The sequence below is a fragment of the Electrophorus electricus genome, unplaced genomic scaffold (genome assembly GCF_041902795.1).
Source record: "Electrophorus electricus isolate QZ-2024a unplaced genomic scaffold, ASM4190279v1 Scaffold137, whole genome shotgun sequence".
NCBI classification, from domain to species: domain Eukaryota; kingdom Metazoa; phylum Chordata; class Actinopteri; order Gymnotiformes; family Gymnotidae; genus Electrophorus; species Electrophorus electricus.
The window spans coordinates 158,889-174,934 of record NW_027658419.1 but is presented as its reverse complement, the minus strand read 5'-3'; the positions used below and the strand labels follow the sequence as shown (position 1 = coordinate 174,934).

The following is a 16,046-nucleotide window of genomic DNA, read 5'->3' as shown; positions in this document are numbered from 1 at the left end:
TAATTAGGCTATGCAAATAAAACAACTACTTCGGTAGCACATCATTCATGCCTGTTGAATAGGCAGTTTTTTGCTTTGCAGATACTTGAAATCTTTTACTAATCTTTCCCCAAATCCAGTAGGAGCTGCCTTTTACATTAACATGCCAGGATACACACTCACTGGATGTTTAATCTTTCTAGTGGTTAAGCTATATTCTTATAGTCAAGAAAGATATTTTTTAATTATTAATCAGTTAAAAGGATTTCTTACTGTAGGCCTATTATAAACAACATGGAGGAAATTAAAATAAAAATACTTGAGTTAGACAGTGGACACAGGTTGCTAATAAATCAAGTAAATGAAACTGGATGGACTGCTTAATTATGTAACAACACAACATTTATGGCGACGAAGATGTTTCACACATATACATTCTTACGTGATGCTGACCTCGATATCCATATTTCACATTGATACTGTAACACTATAGATGAACCTAAACCTCACATTCTCGTCACATTGATAAGCTTTTTGAAAGTTTGATCATGATCAAAGATCATGATCTTTGTTTTCTAAGTGTGTTTCCAAATTGCCTTTGACTGCTGTATGCCTAATTGCGGCATTTAGCACCTCATTTCGTCTCTAATTTTTGACATGTACTCTTGACATAAGTCTTGCATAAGTGGAAAGTCAATCAGCCCCCGTTTAAAAATGGTAAGCTTTTACTGTCACGTTAATAACATCACACACACGCACACATAATGCTTCGACTGTCCTACACTTTAAATATCTTTTGCACATTATGGAGGGTGAGCATAGTTACCAGTTCCCTTCATGCAAAAGGGTTGTCTTAGGTTACTGTAAAGTCTAATGCACATTTGGAATTATTAAAAGTAGTTTATAATCAATACGAAATTTTACTGGGAGCTAAAGTAAAGTAGCTAAGATATGATTGATGTGATCAAATTTTCTAGCTCTATTAAGAACTATGGCTGCTGCATTTTGAACTCGCTAGGCACTTTAGGCACTTAATAGCACAGCTAGATAGTAAGGGATTACAGTAGTCCAATATTGAAGTAATAAATGCATGGACTACCTTTTCTGCATTATGTGTGGAGAGCATGCTCCTAATCTTTGAAATGTTTCTAAGGTGGAGAAAGGGGGTCCTAGAAACATTATTTATTTACGTGAGCTTCGAACGAGAGACTGGGATCCATAACTCCAAGATCTTTAACTGTTAGAGAAGATGTGATTGGGAGACCATTGAGGTTCATTGAGTAATTAGAGAGTGGAGACCTAGCTGACTCTGGGCTTAATAGAAACACCTCTGAATGTCTCTGAATGTTAGAAATTAATTAAAAATACTAATGTCAATGTATTTACAACGCATGTATTTAGGACGTAATTTTTTCAATCACAACAAAATATGTTGTTGTATTTTTTGCATTATGCTTACTACAGAATTAACAGTCAACTGTTCAGTGACTGCATGTAGAGTTGTAACACTGCTTATTACTAGAACTGTGGCTAGAATCAAAATCAACGCTAGTGTCGTTCCTAAATCCCCAATCAGCTAGTCGTAAAGTTAACATTCAAATAGAAAATAAAGATGCAGACTTCAGAATTAGTTAAAGAGAATAGCTGAGAGAATAGAATAAATTATCCATTACTACCCCTGTCTTTTATCATCCTTCCATCCCTCCATCCCATGCCATCTTCCTCTATTATTTGCTTTTCTATTTTGTTCTGGTATCTCCTTATCTCTTTTTAAAAAAGACATTGGCCAAAAGACTAACTAAAACACTGACATACTTAAGACCTTTAATATTTTTATAAAATATAACATTAAAAGGAGAATGTTACTTATTTCACCCTGACTGTCCACTTATATATCTGTTTTGAGTATGATTTTCCTTGTTCAAGTGAAAACAGTAACAAATGTAGCATGTCACAAATATATACATTACTATGTATGAAAAATGAAAGACATCAACATGAAACACCGGAGCTGATTTCAGTTAAGCACCTAGTTATGGAAACTATAAAGACTAACATTGTCATAAAAATGTTGTGAAAGTTAATGCTTAGAAGATTACAAGTGGCTAAGACATACGTTGTTATAGGCTGTGCTTACTGATGTACACCAGGTGGACATAGTGTCAAAGCAGAGGGTCTGATGGAGCAGGTGGAACATCAACATTTAAAACAAAAATGAACTGCTTGTACTTAGTGAACTAAATAAAGCATAAGCGTCCTATGCATGGCATACAGATCCATATAAGCTTTGATAAAATCCATCCTCATGTAAAAGATGTATTGTCCCAATCATAGTAAGTGAAAACTATGACATAAAAAACTTTCCTTACCTAATACAAGCAGGCAATTATCTTTTAATTTGACCTACCCCAGTAAATCACGGTACCTAAGTTGATGAATAACAGGAATAATCACAAACTTCTAATGAAGCAAAGTAATATATAATTACAATTATAAAGGACTAATTTGGTTTGTCTCCCCCAAAGGCATTAGAATGTTCTTTATATAACAGGTGAAAACGACCTACACCAATGTGATATACAAACCAATCCTGCTTTTATTACACAGAAGAGCTGAGCAATTATGGGGAGGCACCCTAAAAAGTTGAGGGTGGAATTACCTGTCAATAAACAAAGTACAGAATAGATAAGCAAAACTATTCTGTTGCATCATCTTTGAAATGACTCTGCAAGGAAAATGTTGATATGAATAAATGCTTGTATTCCTTTCTGATACAAGTCAAAAAATATCTTTAAAGTGGCTCAAACATGAGAACTATGTGCATTCCTTCACAAACATATACAAATCAATGAAAAAAATCTCCCCTATGTTTATATACACAAGTGTCTGTGGGAGCCCCAAAGCTATATTATGCATTCAAATAACAAAATATATATCACAGTCCCTACAAAAAATGAAAGTAAAAAAGCAAACAAACAACAAAAAGGGGAAAATCATAAATGAAAATATCCCATTTACTAATGTCATGTTTGTAAGCAGCCCTGCTTTCCTGCTTCCTAAAATGGTGACATATTTTAGGTACTCAGGCCACTGGAAACAAAAATATACACAGCAGTTCTTCCACACATTTAGAGGAACCTGATTTTTTTGTTAGATAAATATGTGTCGGTTATGTCCGTTAAAAAGACCTGAACAAAAAAAATGTTTGGATTTTTATTCGCTGTCACCTTTCATCACGGGCAACATAAAAATTCACACTACTACAATATCGCTAACATGTTACTGGCATGCGAATAAGACACCTGAGCACAGAGAGAAACCCAGTGTTATGAGTACAGTTGACATTGGAACTAGCTAGATAGCTCATATTAAGACACTTCTTTGGAGAACACGTGCTCAAGTGTTTTCCCCACAATCTATATGCACAATTTATTTGCCAACTGTGACCAGAGAGAGAACATAGCTCACAGCCTAGGACATGCTCACATAACATTACTCACAGCCTAGGACATGCATGGATTTTGATGAGGACTGCATATGCCTGGGATCAATTCAAACACGTCATGACGATGATATAAAACCTGATGAAACAAGCTTGACAAGCAGCAGTTCCGTTTTTCCGTGAAAGTATCAAGCACAGATGAAGACGTTTCTATGGTTATCTCGGTTTTAGAAATATTAGCCTATAGAGTTGGGCTTAGTACGTTAATAAAAGATGGAATTAAACATGCATAAATTACGGTGTCCTGGAAAACCCATCGTGCTGCAAATACACAAAGCATATTCATCAAAGTGGTAACACACTTTAGAAATGTGGTGCAAATTTAGAAAACGCATACAACTTCAGGAACAAATCCTGTCACAACACAACGGAAGTGCTGTTTCCGGAGGACACGGAAAGGGGTGGACTTCTATGAGATTAGCGTGAAGTCTATTGGAAGTACTGACAACTGAGTAAAAAGGGTTGTTTTTTTTTCCAGTTACCACGGTGTTATCAAGGGTAGGTGTGTGATACAGAATGGAAGACTGACCTATTCATGCTCTGCATTCTTGCATATTTATTTATACATAAGGCAGCCTTAAAAACATGGGATGGAAATCCCATTTAACAAAATATGCACTGTTTTACAGTCAGAGTGAAATAAGTAACATTCTCCTTTTAATATATATATTTTAAATGTTAAAATTCTTAACTATGTCAGTTAAGCTGCCAAAAATGCCCCTTTTGAAATTTGTATTTCTAATGTCACAAGAACACTTTATTGACCTATCTCTGCCTATTCAGCCTATAGAGGTTTAGCACACCCACTTAAATTGCCTTTCTCAGGCATTTCAGCTCTGAGTACCTTTTGAATGAAGCACAATACAGGGCAGTCAATCATAAAGGAGCTCATTTATCTTACATCCGTCTTAAAGGTGCAGTAGCAACAGGTGCCTGTTGAATTCCAAGCGATATCTATAGAGGTTGGAAATTGGTTGTGTAAAAAAAAAAAAAAAACAGGCTGAAAACGAGTCGTTTCCGCTCTGTGAATTGGGAGAAAGGGACAGTGTGTGGAAGCCCAACCCCAGTCATATAGGTTTGCTTCTAACAGTACCATTACCATCACCCACTCTGGTGCACTAGTTTGAGTGTATTAGAACTAGTAGCAATGCTGAAGCATTACATGTATCTATAACAAATATTCTGACCATGATGAAGTGATAGGTTTGTTAAGGCAAACTGTGTATGCAATACATGTTGCTTAGGTCACTTGCTCCAATTGTACACAACTCTAAAGCTACACAACTGTACATTAGTTAAAGTCTACACAGTGTCAGTGATGTGAAGTACAACTGAAAGTTCCCCTGTTGTATTCTTCCAACAATCAAGTTCTGCGTAAGTGGGGGCAAAATAATATGAGCTTCACATCAAAGAACATTTTAAACAAATGGACTGTATGTACATCTTTTTTCTAATGTTACAATTGGAGTCTAAAGTTATATCTCTTATCAGTGGAGGATGCACTTGCTCAAACCTTTTCTTTAGATTCCTTTTGTACACACTACAGACTGTGACCTCGAGATGCTTGAATGAATGTTGAACATTCACACTTGTGTATGAGTGCCGATTGTTAGCTAATGCATCATGATGAGCCTATCCTTTTTGAGTTACTTACTGAGATCATTCTCATAGCAAGTTCATTACACCTTGTGTACTCGATGTAGTGCGGTGAGCAGTTTCAATCTTAGTTACAATCTTAGTTATCAAAGACTCACTCCACCGACCAAAGCCTCTTCTCTTAGACAACATGACAAAACCATCGCAGCTTGAGAGCAAAAATCGAGCCTCGTAAGAGGTGTTATGTTCCATAGGCAGATTGACATCTTAATGCGATACACATGAACTCAATTTTCTTTGCATACATGTACATTGCACTTGTAATGTTTCTGATATTGCTTCTCTCCTGAATAGCTCAGTCAGTAGAGCATCAGACTTTTAATCTGTGGTCCCTGTTCAAGTGAAAATATTGTTCTTTGCCACTAAAGTGCGCTTGATAAGTTTCTTGAAATACCTCTAGATCAACCTAAGTCAAGGGACAGGACCCTGTTGCCTTGAGCCTTGCCGATTAAACTGACATTTCACATCCGTTTCCCCCAGCTGTGATGCTGTGCATTGGCTGTCATCCCAGGTTAGGCTAGCTAGTTCTGCTGGCAAGCTTGAAATATCAAAATCCTTCCTACTTAAAAAAAAAAAAAATCACTTCTGAGCCTATCCTTTTTGAGTTAATTACTGAGATCATTCTCACAGCAAGTTCATTAGACCTTGTTCACTCATTGTAGTTCGGTGAGCAATTTCTATATTGGATGAGAGAAGGAGCAGACTTGTTCAAGTCACAGAATCCATTCACACTCAAACAACAGGAGCTTGTCAGTGGAGGGTGTACTTGCTCACACCTTTCTTTTCAATTCCTGTTGCATAAGGGAATAAGGGACAAGGGAAGTCATTTTGGAACAAACCTGTGAGGCAACTGTCTTTGAGGCAAAGTGTCTGTATCCAGGGAAGAACATGTGCATGTTCAAGTGCTTGCCCTGTACTTCATTCTCTGAAGTTTACTGAGAAAGACCTGACAGCAGTTGAACACGTTTGGTTGTTGTCTGCTACCTTGTCTCTGTCTCTCTCTGTGTTCGCATGATAGGCACCACTGCATGCCATGCACCAGGCCTCCTTTCTTGTGAGGCTGTCCCTCATGACATCTATGGAGTGCATAATTGAAGACTAAGTGAAAGGATTCCCTTAAGATCTGAATACCTTTGGTTGTTGTCGTACATCGTCTCTGTCTCTCTCTCTCTATGTGTTAAATGCAGACTGCTCAGGTCATGGTGTTGACAGCTTCTAGTATTTTCACTAGATCCAAAGCAGTGTCAAACCTGTTTTTACATTTAAATGTTTTCACTTGGTTTTACATTTTAATGTTAACAAAATAAGAAACAATACACATTATAAATGTTAGATAGCTACATATTTGTACTTCTTGTACAAACTAAGAAAATAATAGAACACTAATTTAGTTATGTGACATATTGACACCTGAGCAAGACATGGGTGAGGGATAAAAAGGCAGGATATTAGTCACACAAAGCACTGCCAAAAAGTTTTAAAAACACAGATGTGGGGAAGCTCATGAAGACAGGCTCAGCTTTAGTCCACAGTATGCTAAATGGGAAACACTGGAGGATGGTACATGAGGGGTTTAAATAGGGAGAGAGTTAATTAGAAGCAGGTGATCGTGATGGTTGATAAGTGTGTGATTGTGAACCGAGCAGTGGTCGTGGTAGGTGATTTGTGCGGATATGTGTGTACGTGTCTGTGTGTGCGTTCCTGGTTGGGTGCGGACCAGAACCTGACAACTTGTTTCCACTTGATATCAGAATTAGTTGAAGAGAATAGCTGGTCCTGTCCTTTATTGCAACTTAAATATAAACATGCTTTTGAGGGACCCTCTGGAGAATGTCTGAGGGGTACACAAGAGTTTAATTCTTATAAACTTTTTCAAGGGCAATTATGTAAACAACCCTCCTTTTTTTCCATATTGTTCTTTGAAGTTTCCACCATTATGCTCAAATTACACATGACATTATAAAAGCTAGTCACCTATGAACCTGCGGGCTTATATAGAAGGGAAAATAAACTATGGACTATTTGTGCTCTGCATTCTTGCGTATTTATTTATGCTAGGCTGTACATAATGCAGCCTTAAAAACATAGGATAAAAATCCCCATGTAACACAATTCAGGTTCTGTCTAAATACATGGCTAGCTAGCTAGTTATTTTACAATCCCATTTAGAACATATATCGTCGTGAATGTCCTGAACAAAACACGCTGTACCTAATCCCCATAAATGACATATCTCTCACTGAATAAAAACTTGTATGCTTCAACAGTATACAGTGGTAGAAATGGCGATCACCTTTAAAAGGATTTCTTACTGTAGGCCTATTATAAACAACATGGAGGAAATTAAAATAAAAATACTTGAGTCAGGTGTCTGTTGAATTCTGAGCGATATATATATAGAGGTTGGAAATTGGTTGTCTAAAAATGAATTGTGATTGTTAAGTCACATAGATGTAAGTGGACATGAAGGGAAAAAATAGTGTGGGTGCCAAGTATGGTGATTGTATTTTTAAAGTTGTAGGAAATGTTACATTCAGAATGTTTGTGAGACAAAAAAAAAAAAAGATATAATTACTATCCATGGTATAATTGACTGTGTTGCAGACAACATAGGCAGGGATTAGACTGAAAAATGTCAGAGTATTTTTAATGCTCTTTATTGCTGTCATCAGAGGTTATGCAGCCATATCCTCCCGAGCAAGTACGGCTTCTAATCCTAACAGTTTGGCCGCCTGCAGACACAAATACCGTGTTGAGCAATATTTAATTACATCTACTTGAAATGCATATTTAATTGCATTGTTAGTATTTATGGAAAACAAGTGTTAGGATTGCTCTGCTCCATTGCAGACTTTCTCACTCTAGCAACTGTGGATTCCATCTCCTCAATCAGTTGGCCCATATCATGTTGACAGGAACCATATTCCATCTTTATAAAAGAATTCAATTTCACCTCCAACTATGAAGAGAAACAGTGTTAAGCAATATTTAATTACATCTACTTGAAATGCATAGTTCATAGCATTGTGAGAATTTATGGAAAACAAGCGTTAGGATTGCTCTGCTCCACTGCAGACTTTCTCACTTTAGCAAACACGGCTTCCAGGTCCTCAATGCATTTATCCCTCTCACTGACATTCATATCTTTAGGTTCCACCTGTACATATGAGTAGAAATATTGTTGAACAGTATTTAAATACATTTAATTGAAATATGACTTTAATTACATTTTGATACATTTGTAATTTATAATTTGTATTGGACTGGAAAGGAAACAAATACAATTTTTATCGCATAGCCGTAATCACATAGCCTGCAGGCCTAATGATGTAAAAATGTGCCCCCAAACATCAAATGTTCAGCAGAAATAACAGGACCTGACACACTAAGGTACCGTAGACCCATTCAAATTGTACTATTGGAATAATAAATTCCAATGCATTCAGTCATTTTAGCTAGTGTTGATTTTGATTCTTGCCACAATTATACTAATAATCAGTGTTACAACTCAGCATGCAAAGTCACCGAACAGTCGACTGTTAATTCTATAGTAAGGAGAATGTAAAACAAACAAACAAAAAACCCACCAACAGTATTTTTTTTTCCTGTAACTGACAAAGATTGCATATGCTAAATGTATGTGTCCTAAATATATTCTAAATACATTTACATTAGTGTTTTTAATTAATTTCTCGAACATTTGTTGAAATGCATTTGTAATTTATATTCAGAGATATTTCAGTGTACTTAAGTACAAGCATTCAATTAGCATCACTGTTCACCATAGCTGTTTTTCCATTTTTTGTGGCTTTTGTCCATTGCCACAGTATGGCTTTAAATCATTTGTCTTGGTTCTACTTTACTTACTATGGCTGATTGAGTTCTCTCAGTAGAGAAGTCCTTCTTGATTAAATTCTTTGTTCTAGTATCTGTTTAAAAAGTAACAGAAAATGTCTTATTAGCGTTGTATAGATACTTAGAACACTTCTACGTAGATCTCTCTCTCTCAGACAAACACACACACACACACAGTTCATCCAAGAAGTCATCCTCTATTCTGGCAGGGATCTGGGCTCGTGTTTTTTCGTTTTTCTTTTTCCCATATTTACCAAATATCCCGTGCTTTTCCTTTTCATATTTCTCAGTAGGAACATGTTCCTTGCGTCTTGGATTGCAATTGTAACTACCGCACTGACCCATAATAAATTTAGTGTACCCGTTATCTGTGATCTGAAGTCTAAAAATGGGTCACAGAAATTGTTCATTTGAAAATCTGTTCTTTGACTACATCATAATCGCTTAATTTGATGCGGCTGCATGATGACATCACACGCCACCCACTGAAATAAAAGCTGAGGATGTCATTGCAGAGGTAGGAGGAGCCAGAGTAGAATATTACAGAATATTACATTGCTTGAATAGTGGCTCTGTCTGCCCTGGGGGTATTATTGAAACCCAAAAGGCTGAAAGGATGGGGAGGAGAGAGAGAGAGAGAGGAGAGAGCGAGCGACCATGTGTGAACATATTCTTGTCACGGTATGCCCCCCCCCCCCCAAAGGTCTCCCCGTGTGTGTTTGCTTGTGTGTGTGTGTGTGTGTGTGTGTTCATCCGTGTGGCCATGCTCCCTTGTGTTTCACGGCTGCCCTTCATTGTGTGTTATTGTTTGCGTATATAAGTCCTTTGTGTAAACGTTAACGTACTTTTGACCTGCTGAGAGTTAGCCTGATTTGACTTAGCCTGTTCCTAACCTTTGTTTAGTATGTTGCATAAAAGCTCATGGAAATATTTCAGATGTAACATACATGTAACTGACCTAGTAGAGCAAAATTACAGAATTGTAAGGAGGAAGTGACGTTCTTGGGGCATATCATTAAAGGGGGAAATACACACAGCTGTCTCAAAACCGAGCACAGCCATAATTTCGCTACCTAAACCATAGTGGCATACTCCCCTCTTACTGTTTTAGTCCCACACGCATTACACCGAATACTGCAGGACCAAAGAGTGTCACATTTATCAGCCCAGTGGTAGCTGAGATACCACACCACCCTCTTAGATATGCCTAATATAACTGTCAAAAGGTGTATAACACTGAACCCAGCTACACTCCTTCCTACGGAGGAGGATGGAGATCCACAAGACTGCACAGCAGTCTTAGCTGAAGTATATATACCGCGGGGTTGATCTCTTTGAAGAAGCCATAAGTAACCCAGACCTATGCCTCTATGTGGATGGGTCAGCATGCAGGGACGACACAGGGGTCAATAGGGAAGCATACGCGGTAGTACCAGATCATGAAATATTTAAAAAGAAGTATTACCATCCTCCTATTCAGCGCAGGCTGCTGAACTAGTAGCACTGATGGAAGCATGCAAACTAGCTGCAGACAAAACTGTTAATGATTTTGGAGCCATATGGAAACATAGGCAATTCCTGACAAGCTCGGGTAAATATATTAGACATCACCATCTTGCTAGAAGCCATTTTGCTGCCAAAGACAATTGCAGTTGTTAAGTGTGCAGCTCACAGGACTACAGAAGACCAAAATCAGCAAGGGGAATAATTTTGCAGATAGAGTAGCAAAGGCAGCTGCAAACTAAAACCGCTGTGCAAGCATACAGGAAACCGCTGCTACCCCGCAGGCCACATTACGGGAAAATTCATTCAGGGGCTCCCGCCACTGAAGGCACCAGGTGGAGACAACTAGAACCTCCTGTTAACAACCCACACTGCTGTCAAAATAGAAGGACGAGGAACCTGGGTACATCACACACACCGTAAGAAGGCTCCGACACCAGCCCCAACTCCAAGCAGCAGCACCCAAACAGACTAGGTCGGAACTGTGTTGAGTAGGGTGTTAACGGCAAGACTACCCTTCGACACCTCGGCAACCGTCAAGAGACGTGTAGAGACGGTAGAGAAAACAGCTAACACAGTCAGAACATAGACTGAATATTAATATGGATGAAGAATCCCATGAACTATGAGAAGACTTGTTACCATTTCAGGGTCCCAACGCCACTGAAGCAGAATGATTAGCAGCTAAATGCCAACAAAATACAGCGTGTATGTCAGCCATTGTGCATGCCCAACATATCGAGCAAGAGTACCTGGTGTGCCAGCACACCAGTGTTCCAAGGACTGTAATCCCTCTGAAAAACGCAGATGTAGGAGAAGTGAATATGACAATCTCTATGTGCCAGGTTATTAACCAGACCTCAAACTGTCCCAGTCCCACTAACCCCGCACCACCGAAAATGATGCTGCATGTGGCAGCTAGTAAGGGTGAGATATTTGTATAGCAGATGAAGCAGCAGGTGCCGGAAGTCTGGTCCAGATGCATCGATTATGTGCAGGTGCACAGCAATGGCACTTGCAGTGACTCCAATAGCAGTTCCCTGTGGAATTGCTCCATGACAACCCTGCAGGGGTATTGGAATGTAATGTGGGTCGGTGGTCGGTGGCCTATGGTGAATTGCCACAGAACTGGACTGGTTGTTGTTATCCAGCTGTAGTGCGCCCAAGGACGCAGGGTGAGGAGAGACATAACCAGCACAGACTATTGTGGTAGAATTCTGAGGGACCCATGGACCACTCCGGGTGAAACCATTGGTTGGTCCCTTTTCCTGGGCGGTGGCACAGTAGCAGCCTGCAAAAGATGGCTTAGCTTATCAGTTACTGCAAATAGTTAATGACACCTTAGCAGCAATAGGTGCCTTAAAGATAGAACAACAAGTGATAAGGGCAGCAGTGCTTCAACATAGAATGGTACTAAATCTCCTAACCATGAAGGAAGGAGGAGTGTGCAAAATGATTAACACTTCCTGCTGTTTTTACATTCCAGATCTCAGCGCTAATATTACTGATTATATGAATCTTATGTGATCTGCCTTCACTCCGCAGCCTACAGTTCCAGTAGCGGCTGTAGCGTTGCCCATTCTGCTACTCATTCTTCTTCTTTTTCTTCTTCTTCTGTGTTTACCTCCTTTTTTGTCATTGCGTGTCAGACGTCTTTCTAGTGTGTTCACCATGCCAGCGCTCAGCGGCCATGCCAATGACCAACCCCAGCTCTTTGAAGACATTCTGCTCCCCAAGATGGGCGGTGCTGGTGATCCACATGAAGACATCGTAGTGCTATTTGCTGAATAAAAGTGTGATAATGTGTGATATAAAATAAAGGGGGGAAATGTTGTGGAAATTTACTTTGCTTTATTTTACTTTGCTTTATGTTTCTATAGTCACAGCATAACAGTCTGCAGATAAGCATGTGAGTCAGGTACACCAGCTGCTCACATACCATTCTAACCATAGAGATAGAAGAAGCCTTCAGCGCTCAGGCTAACCAAAACATGAATTAGCCGATACTCTGTAGGAGTCGTTTTTCTTTTTTTTCTCTTTCTTCTGTTCTCTGTATAAGGGGAGGGGGACCGTACTGCGCGTCAGTGCTTTTACTCTGTTATACAGGGGACAGAACTCAATAAACTTTTACTCTTTACTACTCAATGCATAAAGCTGTCTGTGTTTGATGTGCTCTCATTTTCCCACCACATCCATTTAGCAGTACTGAATAACCGAAATGGCTTAAAACAGCTGAGGGGATGTTTGAAACTGAGTGATAAGATGTTCAGCAATTTATATATGATAATACAAGGCAGTAAATTAAATTGGGCTGAACTGGACAATAGTACCTGGCATGAAAAGTATGTCGTAGAGAGTAACAAAAAACTCAACCTCTCACCTCGCGCTCTGAAATGTCTCCGTCACTGTCTGTAGTGTCCTCTAGGATACTGCTGCCCTCACTAAAGTGTGTCACCCTGACCGGGTCAAACATCTCTTGAACATAATGGAAAATCAGCTTCAAGTGCTGCACTGAGCAAGAGTGCACTGTAAATGGCCAGATATAAATGGCAATGTCAGTAGTAAATTTATATATGCAGTCATGGAACAGGACCTAGCTGTAGAGCACAGCTTTAAGGTGCATATTATGATGTGCTCTTACCAATCATCCTCCCGGCTGTGTTTTGCTCTTTTGGCCAAATGTTTCTCTTCCAAAGCAGACAGACCAGACTTGCTGCATATTACTCCGTGCACTATAAATAAACCACATGTATAATGTCTTGTAAACAATGGAACAAGGGAAATTTGAATTGTGACTACTCTGTTAAAGGGGCGGATAAGGCAACCCACCCAAACCCCCCGAAAGCTGTTCTGTTATCTCTAAACATTAACATTAAATATTCACATCATAACTCGACCCCGTGCAGTAGGGCAAACTCACTCGCATGGGGGAAAGGATTACAGACTACCTGTACTGCTGCCGCAACTCTGCGGCCATTCCAACAACATCCACATACATTCCAGCAACATCCTATTATAGGACACAGTGGGCTTAAATACACCCATTTAATAGCATGTTGGACCTTCTTTGGCCTCCAGAACTGCAGCAATTCTTTCTGGCATAGTTTCCACTATGTGCTGAAAATACTCTGCAGGAATCTTGGTCCAATCTTCATAGGATATTTTCTCTCAAATTACATGGAGGGACTGACATGTTCTAAACTGCCTGTTATACTCTTACAGCCGCTTTGAAATACAAAAAAAACATATTTATCTTCCACTCCACTCAAGGATGGCCACACTTGGAATTTCCCTTGGCACATTTAAAACATTGTGTGAGCCAGATAGCTTCTGTTTTCAACCTTCCAATGCTCTGAGTATTAGTGTTCTATGCATATGAGATGCTTCAACACGTCCATGCGTGTTGTAAAGAAACACAGTGTAAGCAGTATTAATGAAAGTGCATCTCTACCTCAAACTCACCAGTGTAACAATTATAGTTTGTGAAATCTAATTTTAAATGGCGATCAGCCTTCTTAACAAATAAGCAGAACTCACCTTGTTAAGTGTTTGTGTTTGTTTGTTTGTGTGTGTGTGTGTGTGTGTGTGTGTAGTTTTAAGCATAGCAAGGCACTTCAGGGTTGCCAGGTGGAGCCTTCCTGAAGACCCTGATACTGAAACAGCATTAAAAGCTGCAATGGCACTGTAGTTGTATTTATCTGCACTAATACAGCTTTGAACTATTGCACTCTTACATACAGTAAGTTTCTATGTACCGGTGTACATTTCTGTGTACCTTTAGTAACTAAAGGGATTCTATTCTAATATTACAAGTGCTAGAAGTGCTGAAACTCAAAACAGTGAAGAAACCAGTGGAGCTTAATGACTGGTCAGATGAAGAGAGTGAAGTGAGGAGTTTCCTTCAGTGTCTGCCATGTCCCAGCTGAGGTGAGTGTGAAGCTTTTATTGGTACTATAGGAGTTGTGTTTAACTTTGAAACTGATGGTGTCACAGCCATTTGTGGCCGAGAGTCTAGAAGAGCATAATTGGCTGTACTCTTAGGGAGAGAGGGAGTGGCATACGCTCTCTCCCCTGTCAATTACAGAGACACCGTGCAATCAAGGGCGTCTATAAGTTCACGCGTCAGAAGGGGGAGGAAAAGACTATTTTCTGAGTACTTAGAATAACATTCCGTATTTTTTGGAGAACATTTTCTAGAGTGTTTTCATGTAGAGAGAGAAATGAGTGGCTAAATTGTCAGAAACATTAAGGAGACAAATGGGGAATATATAACAGCTCTTTCCATGTGTTAGTGACACCAGCGTTCCCTCTTTTCCCAGATGGTAAAAAAGAGCCCTGACTCTTGCAAACTTCATTTTTTTGTAGAACAAAGAGAAAGATGAATAACTCGCTTTATGGCCTTTTTCCACTCATGCATACCAAGTCCAGTATGCATCCAAACATTGTCAGAATAGTAGGAGTGCAGACTTTGAAAAATGGTCTTCTCATGTAAATTCAGCAGCTTTGTCCCTGGTTGTCTAGTGGTTAGGATTCGGCGCTTTCACCCCCGCGGCCCGGGTTCGATTCCCGGTCAGGGAAAAACCTCTTTTTATGCTCATATAAAACGACAGATTCTGCATTAAAACATAAAGTTTGTGTGAGTTGGAGTTGAGCCGACAGCCAAAGGATGACAGTTTTAACTTCTACTCTACCAACTGAGTTATTGAAAGCGACATGCAAGTAATCCCACATGTCCAAACACCAGTATGTTGGCAAGAAACACAGCCAGTTTTGGATGTTTCAATTGTTAAGTTCATTTGACACAAAGAAGAAAGATCGCATTGTATAAGTTGTTCAGCTACAAACAGATATATCTTTTGATGACATTTGGAATCATACTGGACTTTGTGTACATGAATGGAGAAAGGCCATAAATGGTTAGAATAACATTCAGTGCTTTTGGAGAAAAGTTTCGAGAGTTTTGTCATGTAGTGAGAGAAATGAGTGGCTGAAATATCAGGCATTAAAAGTGCAATTTGCACTCAGGGAAAGAAAATTGCTTTCATGTGGACCGCATTGAGATATCGATCTGCCTGTGAAACAAAACACCTCTTAAGAGGCTAGATTTGTGCTCTCAAGCTGCGATGGTGGTTTTCTCATGGCTTCTAAAAGAAGAGGCTGTGGTCAGGGTGGAGTGAGTCTTTGATAACCAAGATTGTTGTTGTTTTGGCCTTCGAATAGACAATGGCATTACCCAGTGTCAGGTCTTTCTCAGTAAACTGCAGAGAATGATATAGAGGGCAAGAAATGGTCAAGCAAAGTTTTATTGGGTGTGTGTCTATAAAAAACACTACAGCTCTCTGATACATTTTTGGTTCAAGATTTAATCATCATGCAAATGATTGTGATTAATGCTTTGTCTGTTTAATTCAAATATTATACTATAAACCTAATATTTTAATAGGGTTGGCAACTTTCTAGTTCCGATTACTACATGTGTGTGAAGTACAGGTGCTGTAGCTATACGGTATACAATTGTCCACAGTAGCCTAATTATAATATATACAACCAA

The 16,046-nt window shown here is 39.1% G+C and overlaps 1 non-coding gene across 1 annotated transcript; it reads left to right on the top strand.

The window, feature by feature from the left end:
- Positions 1 to 15,001: 15,001 nt before the first annotated feature.
- On the top strand, positions 15,002 to 15,073 carry trnae-uuc (transfer RNA glutamic acid (anticodon UUC)). The gene has a single exon. It is a non-coding gene; the product is annotated as a tRNA-Glu (tRNA).
- Positions 15,074 to 16,046: the final 973 nt, after the last annotated feature.